The sequence below is a fragment of the Nuphar pumila genome, chromosome 11 (assembly GCF_984573655.1).
Source record: "Nuphar pumila chromosome 11, dmNupPumi1.hap1.1, whole genome shotgun sequence".
NCBI lineage: Eukaryota > Viridiplantae > Streptophyta > Magnoliopsida > Nymphaeales > Nymphaeaceae > Nuphar > Nuphar pumila.
Window position 1 is genome coordinate 35902066 of NC_143259.1, and position 19415 is coordinate 35921480.

The following is a 19415-nucleotide window of genomic DNA, read 5'->3' on the forward strand; positions in this document are numbered from 1 at the left end:
CAAAATCTAATTCCAGTCTTCTTGTCTTTCAGTCCAATGGCATCCAGTCAGCTCGATTCTGTTTTTCCTGAGGGTCACATCTCCTATGAGGTGCGACAAAGTCTTCCTGAGCATCGATCTCTTAGCACCGAACCCTTCTTCACCCGGTGGTACTATGTCTGGTTCAAAAACTTCTCTTGTATGGTTTCAGACCACTTGAGCGATTGCAGGTTGGAATTGGCATCTGCAGTGGGAAAGTTGACAGTCAACGACAATCTGATTCATGCACTGGCAGAGCGGTGGAATCCGCGCACTTGCACGTTCTGGTTCCCGTGGGGCGAGATAACACTACTGATGGATGAATTTTCAGATATTATGGGACTGCCTGAGCCAGCCGGTCAGCTTGAAGATCCGTTAGAGCAGCAGTTTCTGATCAATGTCAAGGGTCTAGACCCCAAAGATGTCGTAGCTCGCATGACAGGGCACAAGTCTTGGCCACTGATTGAAGAAAATGGGAATGAGTACGTGAGCCTGATCGAGATCTACCGACAGTATGGAGAATTCACAGAAGTCAGCTCGCTGTCCAGAACAGCTCGAGAGAGAATTCAACATGCGATGGTTTTGTGCACTGTGGGACTTGCTTTCTTTCCAGGCGGACAAAACTATGTGGATGTCAGAATAGTTCAGCTTCTGAGGAGATGGGGAAGTCGATAGACCAGTCGTCTCTCGATAGCCATGGTCGCACTTGCTTTTTTTTTATACAGAGGACTGACCCACTTCATAATGGGAGATTCCATCTTATTCGAGGGATGTATCTATGCTCTTCAGTCTTCGTTCCTTCAGCATGTACCGACCAGAGCTAGTTCATTCAGATACAATGGCAAAGAACTTCTTCCAGTTGCGCGGTACCGATTCATGATCGATTATTTGCAGGAAGAAGAAGAGGTGTGGGACTATTTTGATCGAGAATTATCGCCTTCCAGATGCACCTATGCATATGACAAGAGATTCAAGCTGCTTGGTCCATTCTTCTGCGCCTACTATCATCCAGAGCGGTGTGTTTGACAGTTTTCTCAGAGACAAAAGCACATAGAGATGCGGCTGCTATCAAGAGTCATGCTAGAATTCGACCTTACATCAACGCAGTGGTCCGGAACATACCATTCTGCCAGATATGGCTGAGACTCTTTTGTTACTCTTCCACTTTTTCCCGGCCCTCGTGTCTCTGCTGATCATTGAGAGTGGTGGCAGACTGTCTATATGCCCCCTCTTTCTCAAATCTACCATTGATGCAATCATATTTTTCCTTCAATAAAGAAAAAAATCCTTCAATTTTCATTTTATCATGGTTTGACGACCTCACCTAGGTGACATGGCATATTTACAGTTGTTCATTCTCCTCGCAAAGAATGGCAACATAATTGTCGTGACTCCAGCGATGATCCAATCCCTAGTAATAAGATGTTCTTCCAATTATCTACCAAATTCTCATCAAATATTTTTTTCTATATTCATTTCTATCCTGAATCTTCATCATCGAAATTTAATCATCCATTCTGTAGAGAGCATTAGTATTCCCAAGTGGTTCAGATCAGATCAAGCAAGAAGACACCACTGTATCAGGGCATCAGTGATTTTAGAAGCAGGCAAGAGGAAATGGATTCTCCAAGATCTGCCAGAAGACAGAGTCTGAATGATAGGGATGACATTGATCCTGCTACATATCAGATGTTCAAGAAAATGATGATTGGGATGATGTCTGAGCAAGCTGAAGACAGTCTCAGAAAGGCTCCCATCAAGGAGAAGACATCAGTCTCCTTCTCTCAGAGTATCATTGGTAAGAGCAACGAGTGATTCAGTGCATGTCCGCTCGATATTTTATTCTCGCCGATGTCCTCTATCATCGTGGATTCAGTTCTGAATATTCCAAATGCCTAGACGAAGATGAAGCCAAATAAGTTGTGCAGGAGGTACACGAAGGCATTTGTGGTGGTCACGTCGGCTACCAAACTCTTATCAAGCAAATCATCTGGGCGGGATATTATTGGAAGACTATGCTACAAGATTGCTACCATTTTGTGAAGAAGTGTGCTCTATTCCAGTTACATGCACCTTTCGTTCATGCGTCAGCAACATATTTGCAATATGTTATCTCTCCATGGCCATTTTCTATGTGGATCTTTGATGTTGTGGGCCCCATCACTCCCTGCTTCAAACGACTACAAATATTTTCTTGCCGCAACAGAATATTTTACTAAATGGGTCAAAGCTATCATTTTGCGTACAGTAGAAGGTCGACACGTGGTCTCGTTCATCCACAAGAATATTCTTTGTCGTTTCGGCATACCGCACGATATCGTGTCAGACAATGAGAGTCATTTCAAGAATGAGAAAATGAGGACATTTGACTTAAAGTTCAAAATTCAGCATTGTTTCTCCGCCCCCTATTATCCTCAAAGGAATGGTCAGGCAGAGGCCACCAATAAAATTCTGATTAGAATCTTGGAGCGAACTTTGGAAACAGGCTACGATTGGCATGAGAAGATCCATGATGCATTGTGAGCATACAGAACTACCATTCGAACTCCAATTAATACTACTCCGTCAGAACTTGTCTACGGAACTGAAGTAATGTTGCCTCTACATGTTCAGAAACCTGCCTTGAAGTTCGCATCACTGCTGGAGTTACCGCTTGATCAGTATTAGCAGCAGCGACTGATACAACTTGATTTGCTCAATGAAAGAAGGCTCCGAGCAGCAGAGCATGCTCAATCATATCGGCAGAGGGTAGCCAAACAATATGTAAAAATTGTCATTGAAAGGAAATTCTAAGTCAATGATCTAGTACTCAGATCCGTGGCTTATCTCCAGCATCGCTCAGGTGGCAAATGGCCGTCGAATTGGGAAGGGCCCTATGTTGTTGAGGAAGCATTACTCTGCAATTCATATCTGCTCATCAATGCTGATGGTGTGGAATTATTAGACCCCATCAATGATCAACATTTGAAAATTTTCTATACTTAAATCCTCTATTCCATCCTTTGTAATTCCTCAATATATTTTCCTCAATAATGGTCAAATCCTTCTTTCCCAGTTACACTGGGGCATTATTTTAAAATTTGTCTTCAAAACATTCTGTATGCAGGCAGGATCAAACAAATCTCTCATTTTGCATGCATGTGCATCCATTTACGTCATTTTGCATTCATTTGCATACATTTGCATTCATTTGCATTCATTTGCATTTGCATGCATTCATTCGCATTCATTTGCATCCATATGTATCAAATTCATTTCCCCTTCAGGTTAAGGGATAAACCTGAGTTTCCCCTTTAGGTTAAGGGATAAACCTGAACTTCCCCTTCAGGTTAAGGGATAAACCTGAACATCCCCTTCAGGTTAAGGGATAAATCCTGAGACCCCGATAGTTGTCCAAGTCGTCGTGAGGGTGAAGACTGAAAATCTTCTATCAAAATCAATTAGTAAATTCTCAAAAATCCAGTGTTCGTGTTGGTAGATTTTCAAAATCCAATGTTCGTGCTGGTAATTCTTCCAAAAACAGTATTCGTACTGATCTATTTTCAAAATCCAGTACTTATACTGGTTCATTTCCAAAATCTGGTATTCACACTGGTACATCTTTCAAAATCCAATTTTTATTGGTCAAACTTTCTAAATCTGGTTTTACTGGTTAATGTTTTCAAACCTAATCCATGCTGATCTAGTCTTCTTGCGGGATTCGAGTTCTGACTCGAATTTTCTTTCCTCTGGGATTCGAGTTTCAACTCGAATTTCTTTCCCTTCTGAATTAGTCTAGAAGATTAGAGTTCCGACTCGAATCTTCTTCCAAATCCAATTCAAATGTCCTAGAATTGGTCTAGAAGATTAGAGTTCTGACTCGAATCTTCTTCCAAATCCAATTTCAAATATCAAATATCAAATTTCAAAGTTTCAAATTCTAATTTTGGCCCTCGGGCCACCCAATTTCCAAATTTCCAATTTTGACCTTCAGGTCAATCAATTTCCAAATTTCTAATTTTGACCTTCGGGTCAATCAATTTCTCAATTTCCAATTTCCAATTTCCAATTTCCAATTTCCAAGTTTCAAATTCCAAATTTCCAATTTCGACTTTCGGGTCAATCAACTTCAATTTCGACTTTCGGGTCAATCAATTTCAAAATTTCCAATTTCCAAATCCAAAATTTCCAATTTCCAATTTTGACATTCGGGTCACCCAATTCTCTATTTCAACCTTCGGGTCACTCAATTTCTAATTTTGACCTTCGGGTCATTCAAATCCTCAATTTTGACCTTCGGGTTATTCAATCCTTCAATCTCAACCTTTGATTTCCCATTTCGACCCCTTGTGTCATTCGACTCCCAATTTCGACCTTCGGGTCATGTAATTCTCAAATCTTGACCTTCGGGTCATCCAATTTGATCAATCAGGCCTCTGGGCCATCCACTCTATCAGATTCTCAATTCAAGTCTTCGGGTTACGATCTTACCAACATCAATCATTCTCCTGCCTTCGGTTTACAACTTTGTCAATATCTATCACTTTCCAATCCTTCGGGGTTACAATTTCATTAATGTCAATCATTTTTAAATCAACAAAATCCTGCTTTTGAGCGGGTCGGTCAACAAATCCTGCTTTCGAGCTGGTCGGTCAACAAATCCTGCTTTCGAGCTGGTCGGTCAACAAATCCTGCTTTCGAGCTGGTCGGTCAACAAATCCTGCTTTCTAGCTGGTCGGTCAACAAATCCTGCTTTCTAGCTGGTCGGTCAACAAATCCTGCTTTCGAGCTGGTCGGTCAACAAATCCTGCTTTCTAGCTGGTCGGTCAACAAATCCTGCTTTCGAGCTGGTCGGTCAACAAATCCTGCTTTCTAGCTGGTCGGTCAACAAATCCTGCTTTCTAGCTGGTCGGTCAAAAAATCCTGCTTTCTAGCTGGTCGGTCAACAAATCCTGCTTTCTAGCTGGTCGGTCAAACCAAATCCTGCTTTCGAGCTAGTAAAACAAAACAAATCCTGCTTTCGAGCTGGTTGGTCATCAAATCCTGCTTTCGAGCTGGTCGGTCAAACCAAATCTTGCTTTTGAGCTGGTAAAACAAAACAAATCCTGCTTTCGAGCTGGTAAATCAAAACAAAACCTAACTTTCAAGTTGATCTCTTACTAAAGTATTTTCAGGATTCAGTTTAGTCATGGATGTGTTGCGTAGTGCTTCAGATGCTCGCTCTCACCAAGGATTTCAAGAAAATTTTGCCAATTTGTCACTAAATATTAGTTGATTTCAAAATTTTAATTGCACAAAAACATTACTTCAGAATACCTTCAGTATTACTTCCGAAAGGACAAAGCTTTCACGAAGAAGGATTCAAAATTCAAATTCTTTCTATTGGCCAACCAAAAGGATGAAGAATAAATCCCCGATATGACCAACAAAGGAAATTCAATATTGTTGCAAAGCTATAAGTGATCAGTATTGATCGTAGTCAATGGTACATTTTTAAAGATCATTCTTGGAAAATAAAGCAGTCGAAATATCCTGGATGATACAGAAAAATCCATTCAATCCCTATATCTCCTCAATCACCTAAAGCTGCAATTAAATATCTGCAAAAGGGATCTCTCAACTGTCGTCAAGATGAAGGCGAATTAGGCGAGTAGACCCCCGGGGCCAAAGAAGATTTGGATCATCTTCAAGATGAAGGAGTTTGTGACGGATCCTTCCAGGGAAAGTTCAGAGCACCGTCAAGATGAAGGCGACTGCGATGAGCCTCCCGACAAACCCTAAAGGATATTTAATTTCTGCTATCATCAAGAGATTTCCAACCAAAGAGCCAATAACCGTCAATATAATCCCTGAGAGAAATAAAGGATCGGAGCATCTCTCGGATGAAGGAGTTTGTGACGTACCCTTCCAAAAAAAAAAAAGAGAGAAAAAAGTCAGAACATCTCCAAAATGAAGGATGATGTAATCCCCAAAAAGCCCAAGAGAGCTCTAATTCTGCCCACTTTTTTTTTTTATCATGAGAAAAGAATCCCAGGATATCAGACTGCCAAATTTGCCAAAGAATCTTCTTTAATTTTGTGAAATTCTATTATCAATATTCTTTCACCAATTGCTCTCACAATATCAAGAATACTCTCTTTTCTACTCATATCAAGGAAATTGATAGCTTCCTTGAAAGAAAGTCAATTGCAAGCAATTTGAATTCGAATTTTGATTCTACGGAGTTAAGCCCAGTCGGAGGTAATACTTCAGGTAGAAAAGAGGAAAGATTTTCATACCAATATACATCAATTTCAAGCATTTTGAATCAACAAACAATTTTTAACATTTTGGCAATATTTTCTTACTATCTTGACATGAAGTGAAGAGCTCGATGTCCATCTTGACACATCCTGATATCACCTTTTACCTCCTTGAGAGAGTAACCTTTATCATCTTTCGCGTTGTTGAAAGATTAGCCTTTTCTGTGAAAGGATCGCCTTTGTTATCTTTCGCATTGTTGAAAGAATTCATCTTTTGCGTTGTCAAAAGAATCGCCTTGCTCCTTTGGATCGCCTTATCATCTTTCGCGTTGTTGAAAGAATCGCCTTGTTCCTTTGGATCGCCTTTTTCCATCTTTCGCGTTGTCGAAAGAATTCATCTTTTGCGTTGTCAAAAGAATCGCCTTACTCCTTTGGATCGCCTTATCATCTTTCACGTTGTTGAAAGAATCGCCTTGTTCCTTTGGATCGCCTTTTTCCATCTTTCGCGTTGTCGAAAGAATTCATCTTTCATGTTGTTGAAAGAATTGCCTTGTTCCTTTGGATCGCCTTTTTCCATCTTTCGCGTTGTCGAAAGAATTCATCTTTTGCGTTGTCAAAAGAATCACCTTACTCCTTTGGATCGCCTTATCATCTTTCACGTTGTTGAAAAAATCGCCTTGTTCCTTTGAATCGCCTTTACCATCTTTCGCGTTGTCGAAAGAATTCATCTTTTGCGTTGTCAAAAGAATCGCCTTACTCCTTTGGATCGCCTTGTCGTCTTTCGCGTTGTTGAAAGAATCGCCTTGTTCCTTTGGATCGCCTTTACCATCTTTCGCGTTGTCGAAAGAATTCATCTTTTGCGTTGACAAAAGAATCTCCTTGCTCCTTTGGATCGCCTTGTCATCTTTCGCGTTGTTGAAAGAATCGCCTTGTTCCTTTGGATCGCCTTGTTATCTTTCGCGTTGTCGAAAGAATTCATCTTTCGTGTTGTTGAAAGAGTCACCTTATTCCTCTTCAAGAAAATTGTCTTATTCACCATCCAACTTACCATTTTCATTTTCCGGTCAGGTTAAGGGTTAAACCTGAGCCTCATTTTGATGAGGTATTTCGTTTCCCAATCAGGTTAAGGGTACAAACCTGAGCCTCCTTTGATGAGGTATTTCATTTTCCGCCCAATCAGGATAAGGATATATACCTGAGCCTTATTTTGATGAGGTATTTCATTTCCCGGTCAGGTTAAGGGTTAAACCTGAGCCTCGTTTTTACACGAGGTGTTTCCCGTCCTGTCCAGGTCAAGGGCAAAACCTGAATCTCACTTCTTTTGAGATAAAATTTTTCTTCTTTATTCTCCATTTCATATCTACCATTTTCATCAGGGCTAATCTCTTCATAACCAGTCAGATCCTTCTAACTGGGGCATTTTTATAGCCCAAATTTGGTGTGTTTTTCTTTGCCACTAAGCTCGTCTTCAAGCCGACTTAGTAGCAAAGAGGGGCATTTGTAAACACTCCAAATTTTCCATATCCATTCTCAAACAACACCCCTCGTGCAGTGCCAACCTTGTTAGGTCAATGTAGGAGTCAAACCCCGAGTCAGTTTCAAAAAATCACCATTTTACCCATTTTCATTAGGAAAATTACCATGTTACCCCTAGGTCATCCCGGACCCCAGTCAGTCGGAGTCAACTAAGCTCATTGGTTAGTTCAGAACATTTAGAATATCAGTCATTTCGAATTCATTTGAGCTCACAGTGAGAAAATCATTTTCATTTCTGACGATTCCTGCCAAAATCGGATCATTTCTTCAGAAATGAGCTCATTTCTCACTCAAATCCAAACCAATTGTCTCTAAGTCAGTCATACTCCCCAGAGTCTAACTTGAGCTCACCAGGAGTTCGAGTGCTTCCATTTCAGTTCAAAACCATTTCTAAGTGTTCAGGAGCCCATTTTAGTCCATTTCAGCTCTTTCAGCTGAAATTGAGCCGAGTTCAGTCAGTTGAGCTAGTGTTCAAGCTTCGATTTTAGTTCATGTCAGTATTACTAACCTTTGTTATAGCTCAAACCCAACTCAGGTTCGTAATTCACTTCATTCCAGTGACCATTCCGTACCATTTCTCTAAAAATGGCAGCTTTTCTTGAAAATTCAGTCGGAAAGGTCATTTGAGTCAGTATCATTGTCAGCTCATTGGAGTTCTGAAACTCTAAAACCCAGCTCAATCTGGCTCATCTCAGTTCAATCCAGCTCGAACCCCAATTTTCAGTGTTACTCTGACCCAGTAGAGTCCCGAAAACCATTTCTTGAGCTATTTTGCAAATTTTATCAATTTTAATGCTTTTTAAACTGATACAAGTGTCAATCGGGGTCTGACATCCAAAACTCTTTATTCAAGGTTAGCATTCCGCATAGCATTTCATATAATTTCTCATTATTTCATATCATTTCTTAGCATTTCATAACATTTCATCACCTTTCATTTCATTTTCGAAGTCCAGAACTCCAGTTTTATAAATTTCAATCCAGATTGAGTTTTAAAAGTTTTCAGAAATCAATTTCAAACCTCGGGTTTCCAAAATTGACATTTTCACCCAAGGAGTCTAAATTTGGAAATATTTTCTCAAGAAAAATAATCTGGATTTCTTTCAAAATCAAATTTTTAAATTTTACACTGGATTAGCTTCGCAATGAGCTATTGAACTTCAAAATCTGAACTCGTTTCAAAAACTGTCAAAAATAGCTCGTTTCGTTTTAAAAATATTTTTTTTCTTGAGAAAAACAATCTGAATTTATTTTAAACACAACTTTTTGAATTCTACACTGGATTTGCTTCGCAACGGGGTATTGAACTTCAAAATCCGAGCTCATTTCAAAAATTGCCAAAAATAGCTCGTTTCGGTTAAAAATAAATTTGGAAGTATTTTCTCGAGAAAAACAATATGGATTTCTTTCAAAATTAAATTTTTAAATTCTACATTGGATTTGCTTTGCAACAAGGTATTGAACTTCAAAATCCGAGCTCATTTCAAAAACTGCCAAAAATAGCTAGTTTCGTCTGGAAATTTTCTGAAAAGACTATTTTACCCCTCAAATCGTCAAAATGAATTTCAAAAGTGGGATTTGGACCCTCTCTGAGATGGCCCATTCATTTACATTTCTATTTTATTAAAAAGAAAAAAAAAATGTTTCTTTTTATTTATTTATTTTTCATTTTTATTGATATTTATTTATTTTATTTTAGAGAGGTGGGACCCACAAGGTGGTCACCCAAACCTCCAGCCCCACTTTCCATTTTTTTTTCTCATTTTTTTCTTTCCTTTTTCCTTTTTCCCTCCTTTTCTTTCTTTCCTTTTCTTTTTCTTTTTCTTCCTTTTCTTTTTCTTCTTTCTTCCCTTTCTTTCCTTCTTCCCTTTCTCCCTTCCTTCCTCCCTCTTGCCCAGCCATTCACGTAAAGGCTGTTTCCCTTTCCTTCCCTAATTAAAGCTAAGAACTTAGGGAAAGATATAATCTTCCCTAAGTTAAGAAAACAAAAAAAAAGAAAAAGAGAGTTACGGCTGACCCATCTTCCCCATTCAACGCCTCTCTCTCTCTCTCTCTCTCCCTTGAACTCTATCTTTCTCTCCCCTTTGCTTCTAGAGCCCACAGCAGCTCTCTCTTACTCTCTTTACACCCAGCCATCATCTTCCTCTCCTTGGCTGCCATCTGCTCCAGCCGGTTCAACATCAGACCAGCCTTCTAGCAGCCCACCTTGCTGCACCTTCAACTGCACCAAGGCAGCCACCACCTTGAACCACCACCATTGCCCCAGCTTGCAGTGGTTATCTCCCACTCCAGCCTCCTTCCAACCTTGTAACAGACCATCTCCTTTGGCTGCAGCACCAAAGCAACACTCTCCTTCAACCATCTTGCTGCATCTTCTCCATCACAGCAAGTCATCTCCAACCATCAATTCTGGAGTAGCTCCAGCATACACAAGGGAGACACCCATACGGCTGAAGCACCTTTGCTCCAACCCTCTTGGTGGTAGATCAAGACGTCGGCCATCAGTTGCAGCAGCTCTAGCCACCTGCACCAACCACAACTTTGATCCAGCTCCGGCCATCTTGAAGCCTAGCCGCAACCTCCATTTCAACCATCGCACCGCCACCTTCCTATTGCTTCATCCCTCCCCTTTGCAACAGCCCTCTCCAACCACTGTGAGCATCTTCCAAGGTAAGACTTCTTGGTCATATGTTGTGTAAAAAAAAAAAAAAAAACAGGAAGTTAGAACTAAGTTATATTGCTGAAAACTCGATATTTCATGATAAGGCTAGGTAAAGAAGGGATCCATTCAAAGGATGGATCGGATCCCCTCTTGTCAATAGCCAACATTAAAGAAACTTCTTATCTCCGTGATTATTTTTATTTTGTTATAATTTTTATATAGATTTTATGTTTTCAAGCATCACATTTAGGTTTGCAGCAAATTGTTTTTATTATTATTTCATATGCTTAGGATAGTTTTATTAAAGATATGTTGTTATTTTATAAGTTTTAATTTTTGCGCACTGTCCAATCGTTATTTCATGTTCGGTTCCTCATCAATAAATCTCGAAAATTTTATTATAGTTGGGTTTATTCATCTGTGTTTTCCTACCAAAAATACAGATCCATTCAGGTTTTATAACCCCATTTTAAAATTCAAATCCAAAATCGAGTTTTAAACCCTCCTGAAATTTCAATTTCTGCTTTAGCAGAAAAAAACCTCCGACACCACCCTTTTGAGAGATTCGGATTTCTCTCCAAAAATCACAGTGGATTCATGATTGAATCTACTAATTATCTGGAAATTTTGAGGTTTTTACAAGAAGTTTTATCCTCTTTAAAAAATCGGATTTCCCAGACCCTTGGGAAAATCTTGATTTTCTTTTGTCAGGGTATAGACAGACCTTAATGCACCAAGTCCATACAATCTGTAATCCTTCTGCAAAAACTTTCAACATGAAAGTTTTTACTAACATAATTTCCTGTGACTTCCCAAAATTAGGGAATTTTTGGATCTGTTTCATTATTTTTCCCGGATTTTCTCTTTCTGTCTAACAGATTCCAATGTCCAGAAATTCCAGAGATTTAGGTCTCTGTTAACAGTGTGGCCTTTTCCAAATCGTAACCCGAATCCCAATAGTGTCAAAAAATAAATTCTTCCTCTGTTTGTCAGGGACATATTCCCACAATTTCAGCCATTTTACCATCTGTCTGCCATTTTTTCCACATTTTCTACCGAAACCTGTCTGTTTCCTTCATTTACTAGAGTCGCCGGATTCCGATCCGACTTGCCGGAGTGGTACAGCTCCGACCATAGGTCAAAACCATAAAGTGTAAAATGAAAAAATCCTTGACCTACTGTCTTCTGTCACCCCATAAAATTTGGGAAAATTTTATAGAAGTTTGATATCCTAAATCCCCTTTAGAATCAACATTTTAGGCAAAAATCACAAAATTTAGGGTTTTTATTTGAATTTCCATAATTAAAATACAAAAAAGTTGGATTTTCGAGCTTTATTATGTTTATAAAGTTATTTTAAGTGTTTATGCCAAATTTGGTTTAATTTCAAGTTCATTTGCTCCATGTGTTAGTTTATCTTTAAATTCAGAAGCGAAAATCAGGTTAAATTTGATATTTTATGATATTTTCGTCATTTTAGGGTTTTATTCATGTACATAAGCATGTAGAATCATATTACGGTTAATTTTAATCTCATTTTCATTTCATATTTTTCCATTTTGGAAAATTTATTTCAGAAAACCCTGGTTTCAAGGCCATAGTCTTGTTATCGGGGGTATTTTGGTCATTTTGACCTAAATTTCGAAATTTCAATTTCTAATTCTCCAAAATTTCATGCATATCATCATATTTTATCATATTATGTTTGATTTATTTTATTTGATTTTCAAAATTCCAAAATTTATAAAAATTCTTTCAGAAAACCCTGATTTCAAGGTCATCAGGGGTATTTTGGTCATTTTGACCCCAATTTCGAATTTTCAAGTTTATTTTCGAAATTTATTCATTATTTATCATGTTTATATCAAAGGGGGTATGAATTTGGGTTTATATCTGAATAATATCCGATAATTTCCCATATTTTCGGATAAATTCAGAAAAACCTACATTTTTGTGCTAACCTTGTTTTCTAGTTTTGCAGGAACATTCAAGAAGAAGACTTAGCTTTTATTTTTTTATTTCAATTCAATGTAACCTCAAATGTAATAATTTGGAATAAGAGTTACTTTTCTGCTTAGAGTAGGGTTGCATTGCATATAGTTTAATTTATGCAAATTTCAATATGTGATGTATGATTCATGCACATTATTTCAAATTCACTATGGTTTACACGAATGGAACGTGCACAAGCTCTTATAGAGTTTATAAACTCGGTGGGATTCGTATTTATGGCCATAGTCAGAATACGAAGAAAACCAAGATTTATGATCTTCATATTAGCCACATTCAGCCTACACACTTAGGCTAACTTAAAAAAATGCACTGCATTTTTCAAAACTTCAAAAGGATTTCTCAATTCCTCAATGAAATTCCCTTTTCAAATTCATATTCATTCATTCATATTATTCAAATTGCATTGTTTTCAAATTCATTTTCCAATTTCAATTTCAAAAAAAATTCAATTTTCTCAAGAATTTCCAAGTCTTTCTCAGGATCTGATTTTCTCAGAATTCTAAATTTTCAAATGAGATTTCAAAGTATTTCCCAAGTTCAAATCAAGATTTTCCTATGTTTTAACATTCTCAAATTTCAAAAACCCAAGTTTTCAGAAATCTATTTTCTTAGAATTCCCATTTTTCTGAGAACCCAGTTTCCTGAGAATCCATTTTTCATGTCAAAAGTCATTTTCCAATGAATTTCTTAGATTTCCTCAGAATTCTCAAATCCATTTTCTCATAAAATCAATTCCAAGTTTCCAATCTCAAAACCAATTTTCTCAGATTTTCAAGTTTTCCTAAGAAATCACTTTCCAATGCAAATTTCTGATTTCCAATGAAATTCAATGATTTTCTCAAGAATTCAATTTTCAAGTACTTTTTCAATCAATTTGCAAGCATATTTCAATTTTCCAAAGCAAACATCATATTTTCTCAAACATTGCATTATTTTCAAAATTTCATAGCACAAGCCTGATTCTCTGTGCATTCTAGGAAAAATATAGCATAATTTAGATATTTGAGTCAAGTTAAAGCACATAATTTATCCTTGGTTGAATTACCCCTGGTAAAGGCGCCAGGAACGGTTGAACCTCGTACCGACAGGCGGATCCCATTCCACGGAATTTTCCCGCAAATTTTCAAAACGGAGGCGAGTAATTTTTAAAACATTTTCAAAACTTTGGTCGAGTTTGACTCGCGAAATTCATTTCTTTCTCGCAAGGGAGGGAAAAAATTTTTGCGATGATAACAAGACCTACTCTGGTGAAGATTTTTATAATGGCCTAGACGGGGATGACAATCTAGAGAATCTCCCTCGGAAGTTCCTCAAGTTTGACGGAACAGGTAATCCCAAGGCTCATTTGGCCATATTCTATGCTGAGTGTGACCGTTTCAGAAAAGACAACCGGGCGTTATTCATTTGCTTTTCTCACAGCCTACAGGGAACAACGGCCAGGTGGTATGCAGACCACATCAACCCTATTGAACTAAGAGAGTTCAATAAAGTGGTGAATCTCTTCATTGAACACTTCATGTTCAACGTTGAAATCTCACCAACTCTCAACCATCTGTACAATTTGAAACAGAACGAGAATGAGAGAGCCGGCGAATTCATCCACAGGTAAAGAAGCACCTGTAACAGAATGAAGGTTCCTATCCCGGAGGAGCACGCCCTGCAAATCATTTTAAATAACTTTGCTCAGCCTCTGAGGAACCTCATTTCCACATCTCCCGCAAAGTCATTCATCAAGCTGATTGAGAGAGCCGAGTGGCTCGAGACCAGATTGGACAATGGCCTATATGAAGGGTACCCTTTTGTCAGAGGGAATCTTGAGCAGAAGAAAAAGGTACGCATGACTTACTCCATGGATTTTCCGGCAACAACAGTTGTTATGGCAGCAAGAAGAGCAAGAAAAACCGCAACAAGAATTCAGGACACTCCAGGGTCGAAAGAACAAACTCTGCAGCCCAGAAAGGGAAGTTTGTTAAGCCACAACCCGTCCAATCAGCGCCGCAGCCAGAGAAGCCAAAACACGAAGGATGGAGTTATGATCGGGAGTTCACAGCTCTAGAGCAGTCCCACAAGGGCATCCTAGAATATATGATGTCGAAAGGAATGATCAAACTTCCCAAGGTGGCAGATCCTCCTGTAGCTATGGGTAAATGGACTGATAAATTTTGCAAGTTTCACCGGACTGTTGGACATGACACTGAGCATTGTTTTGTCCTTAAGAACATCATCCAGGACTGTATTGACAAAAACTTATTAATCGAGGATAAGGACGAAGAACAGCCGGAAATCTTGTCCAAACCATTTCCTAAGCATTCAGCTTCAGTCATCGCAGAACAAACATTTTTTCTGCAAGGCAGTATCCAGCCATGTTCTAGTCAGGACATTCAGGATCAATATCAGGTCCTAGTCCTTCGTCAAGCACAGTCTTCCGCCAAGAGGGTGGATATTACTGCATTTTCCAGCAACAAAAAACCAACCAAGGAGCCAACAAAGGTGACAACAGAGATTGCCAAGTCAGTTTCCAGAATTTCGAAGCGCTTCATCAAGGCAGCTTAAAAAAAGAGAGAAACCTCAGGGTCAGTACAAAAGCCAATTACTGCTCTATCAAACATCTCTATCCTGGATCTGACCCACGCTTCGTCTGAACATCAGCAAGTGCTAGAAGATCTGCTCAGAAAGATCAAGGTCAAGCCTGACATGACTCTGCAAGATATGGCACAGATCGTCAACCAGACCATGACGATCACACCCATTATATTTTCGGATGAGGATTTGCCGAAACTCCATTCATTTTATAACAACGCCTTATATATAGTGGTGTGGACCAGGGGCATAACAGTCCCTCATATGTTGGTTGATGGAAGCAGCAACCTCAATATCTGTCCGGAGATGACGGCCAAGGCCTTGGGCCTGAAGGAAGAAGAGTATACCCCAGATCCCATAATGATCTACGATTTCGACAACCATGGGCAAACAGCCAGGGGAAAAGTCTTCCTTGAAATTTCCATCAACTACTCGGTGCATACCGTGCTCTTCCATGTGGTCAATGTGTCGTCCACATACAACCTTTTGCTTGGGCGCACTTGGATTCACAACGCCAATGTTGTTCCTTCAACCCTTCACCAGTGCATCAAATGGTCGAAGGGCGGCATGATTACCACGGTCCTAGGAAAGGATCCAGAGGAAAGACTCCTGCAGCCAATGATTCCCCGTCTTACTTTCACTGCCGACATCCCGAGCATCCGGGAAGTCGATGAAATCAATTTGAGTGAAATCCTGGACATGCTAAAGTTGAAAGAAGTCCACCCGACAGAAAACGTTGCGGCAGTGGTTCAGTGGCAGGGACCTCACTTCTTCAAGTTAGGTGGGTGCCTCGATTGCACTTCATTCAAAGATCATCTTCTATTTCCTCAATTCTCGAAAACTAAGAAAGATTTTGATCTTCTGATGAAACATGGTTACCAACCCTTCAGGGGCCTTGGCAAGAATGAGGATGGCATTCTGGAGCCGATCATCCCTGCTCGACATGTCACCAGTGCAGGTTTGGGTTTCACAGGACAATCGTCCGGCAGGAAGACCACCTTTGTCAAGGGAGCAGAATAAAGAAGACAATGCCACTGTTTTCTGTTTTCTCTCTTTTCATATTGTAGGGGCAAAAATCCACCCCAGTTTTCCCCTTTCTTTATCTGTAAATATCAAAATTACTGATATCAATGAAATTTTGATTTCCTATTTTGGCGTTGCTTATATCTTTATATATGCTGTCATTCTTTGTTTCTGTACAAAAGGCTATTTTCGAACTTCTTACCTTTTTCTCAAAAACCTTCTTTGCACTTTCAGGATTGCCGGAATCATGGCTCCTAAATCGCTCAAATGGCTCATTATCAATTCTAATTTTTCTCAAAGCAATTCCAAACCGGCCAGAATCTGCAAGGCAAAGGCAGGAGCAGAAGTCAGTAAAGTGACAAGGCAGATCAAAGAATTAGCAGAGTTTGATTCAGCGATTCAGGATTTGCCAGTATTCAGAAACAGGATGAACCATCGTCATTGGTTCAGGATCCGACAGAGGATGTCAACATCGGTTGAGAAGATGATCCGAAAGTCCTCAAAATTGGTTCTAGTTTGAATTCAGATAAGAAGGAAAGGCTCATCCATTTCCTTAAACAACATCAGGAAGTCTTTGCTTGGACTTATGAGGACATGCCAGGATTAGATCCCAAACTGGTCGAGCATCATCTTGTGCTGAAGCCGGATTGCAAGTCAATCAAGCAGAAATTGAGAAAAATGGATCCCCGAGTGGCACCACAAGTTAAAGAAGGACTTGAGGAGTTGTTAAAAGCAGGATTCATCCGGACTATCGAATACCCAAACTGGTTGGCGAACATCGTGGCAGTTCCCAAAAAGAATGGCAAAGTCCGAATCTGTATCGATTTCAGGGATCTAAACAAGGCCACCCCAAAGGATGATTATCCACTCCCCAACATCGATCTTTTGATCGATAGCACGTCAGTCCATGCCATATTTTCCTTTATGGATGGATACTCAGGCTACAATCAGATCAAATTGGCCGCTCGTGACCAATCAAAAACTTCTTTTACCACGCCTTGGGGTACATTTTGCTATACAGTTATGTCATTTGGGCTCAAGAATGATGAAGCAACCTATCAGAGAGCAATGGCAGTTATTTTTCACGACCAGATGCACAAGAACATGGATGCCTATGTGGACGACATCTTGGTCAAATCAAAAGGAGAGGATCATCTTGATGCTCTCAGCCAAGTCTTTGAAAGACTTATCCTCTACAAGTTGAGACTCAATCCGCAGAAATGTGTCTTCGGAGTGGAGTCAGGCAAACTGCTAGGCTATATGATCAGCAAGAAAGGCATAGAGGTAGATCCCGCCAAGGCAAAGGCGATCATTGATATGCCGCCTCCCACCAATCTCAAAGAACTGCGAAGCCTTCAGGGGCGCATTCAGTCTATCCGGCGCTTTATCACAAATTTGGCCATGAGATGCGAGCCCTTCAATCACTTATTGAGAAAAGGAGTGAAATTTAATTGGGGACCAGAATGTCAACTCTCATTTAAGCGCATCAAGCAGTATCTCCTTAATCCACCTATTCTGAAGCCACCAGAACTGGGAAAACCACTTCTCTTGTACATTTATGTCAATCAGAATGCTTGTGGCGGATTTCTTGCACAGTATGAGGAAGGCAACCAGATAGAGCATGCCATCTACTACATTAGCAAGACTTTCATTGATTATGAGAAGAGATATTCTCAGATGGAAAAGACATGTCTAGCTTTAGTATGAATGTGTCAAAAGCTGAGACATTATCTCCTGGCGTCAGAAATCAAAATTTTGTCAAGACTCAATCCTCTCAAGTACATCTTTGAGCAACCTTTTCTTACTGGACGAATTACAAAATGGAAAGTCCTCCTGATGGAGTATAACTTGGAATATGTTTCTCAAAATTCAGTCAAGGGTCAGTCCATTGCAGATCAGTTGGCAGATTTTCCGTTGACAGAAGAGATCAAAGCGGAAGATGATTTTCTCGATGACCGCATCTGTATTATTCAAGAATCCCCAGTTTGGACCCTTTTCTTTGATGGGGCCAGAAATATGTCTGGTATAGGGATTGAGATCTTGTTAATCACTCCCAAAAAGGAGATGATCCCTTATTCCCTCAAGCTCAACTTTCAATGTACTCACAATATGGCCGAGTATGAAGCTCTAATACAAGGCCTCAAGATTTTGCAAGACTTTGATGTCAAAAGAGTACATGCCTTTGGCGACTCATTGCTTGTTGTTAGCCAAGTTAATGCTGAATGGCAAGTCAAGGATTCAAAGTTGATCCCTTATCAGAAGATTGCCTTAGCTCTCATAGGCAACTTTGAAGAATTTTAGCTCAATCATGTCAAGAGGGAATACAATCACATAGCCGATGGCCTAGCCTGTCTGGGCTCTATTTTGTCGTTCAAAGACAGTGAATCCTGTCATTCCTTCAAAATCGGCAGACTTGATCAACCTGCCTACATTCCAGCTGAGCAACTGAACCAAGCCGATCAGAAAGAGAAGCCTTGGTATCAAGGTATCAAAAACTTTATTGAGACTGGTAAATTTCCATCAGAAATGCCGAAAAATGAGCAGCGTGTGATTCAGCGCATGTCAGCCTGTTATTTCATGCTTGCCAATACTCTTTACCGCCGTGGATTCAGTTCTGAGTACGCCAGATGCTTAGACAAGGATGAAGCCATGGAAGTTGTCCAAGAGGCACACGAGGGAATTTCTGGTGGTCATGTCGGCTACCAAACACTCGTCAAGCAGATTATCCGAGCAGGGTATTATTGGAAAACCATGCAGCAGGATTGCCATCAATTTGTGAGAAAGTGCGTGAAATGCCAAATTCACGCACCTTCTATTCATGCGCCAACCGTATACTTGCAGTCCGTGGTTTCTCCCTAGCCTTTTTCGATGTGGGCCTTCGATGTAGTGGGTCCGATCACTCCTTTAGCTTCTAATGGCGACCAATATTTCCTCGCAGCTACGGAATACTTTACCAAATGGGTCGAAGTTGTAACTCTGCGAACAGTGAAAGGCCGGCACATGGTTTCTTTCATTTATAAGAATATTCTCTGCCAATTCGGCGTCCCACACGATATTGTGTCAGACAATGATAGCCACTTCAAGAATGAGAGGATGAAAACCTTTTGCTCGAAGTTCGGGATTCATCATCACATCTCGGCTCTCTATTATCCCCAAGGGAATGGCCACGCAGAGGCCACCAACAAGATTTTGATCCGCATTCTGGAAAGAACTGTGGAAATAGACCGTGATTAGCACGAGAAGATGCATGATGCACTATGGGTGTACCGAATCACCATTCGGACCCCAACCAACGCTACACCTTCGGAGCTTGTTCATGGAACAAAAGTAGTATTACCTCTTCACGTTCATAAGCCCGCACT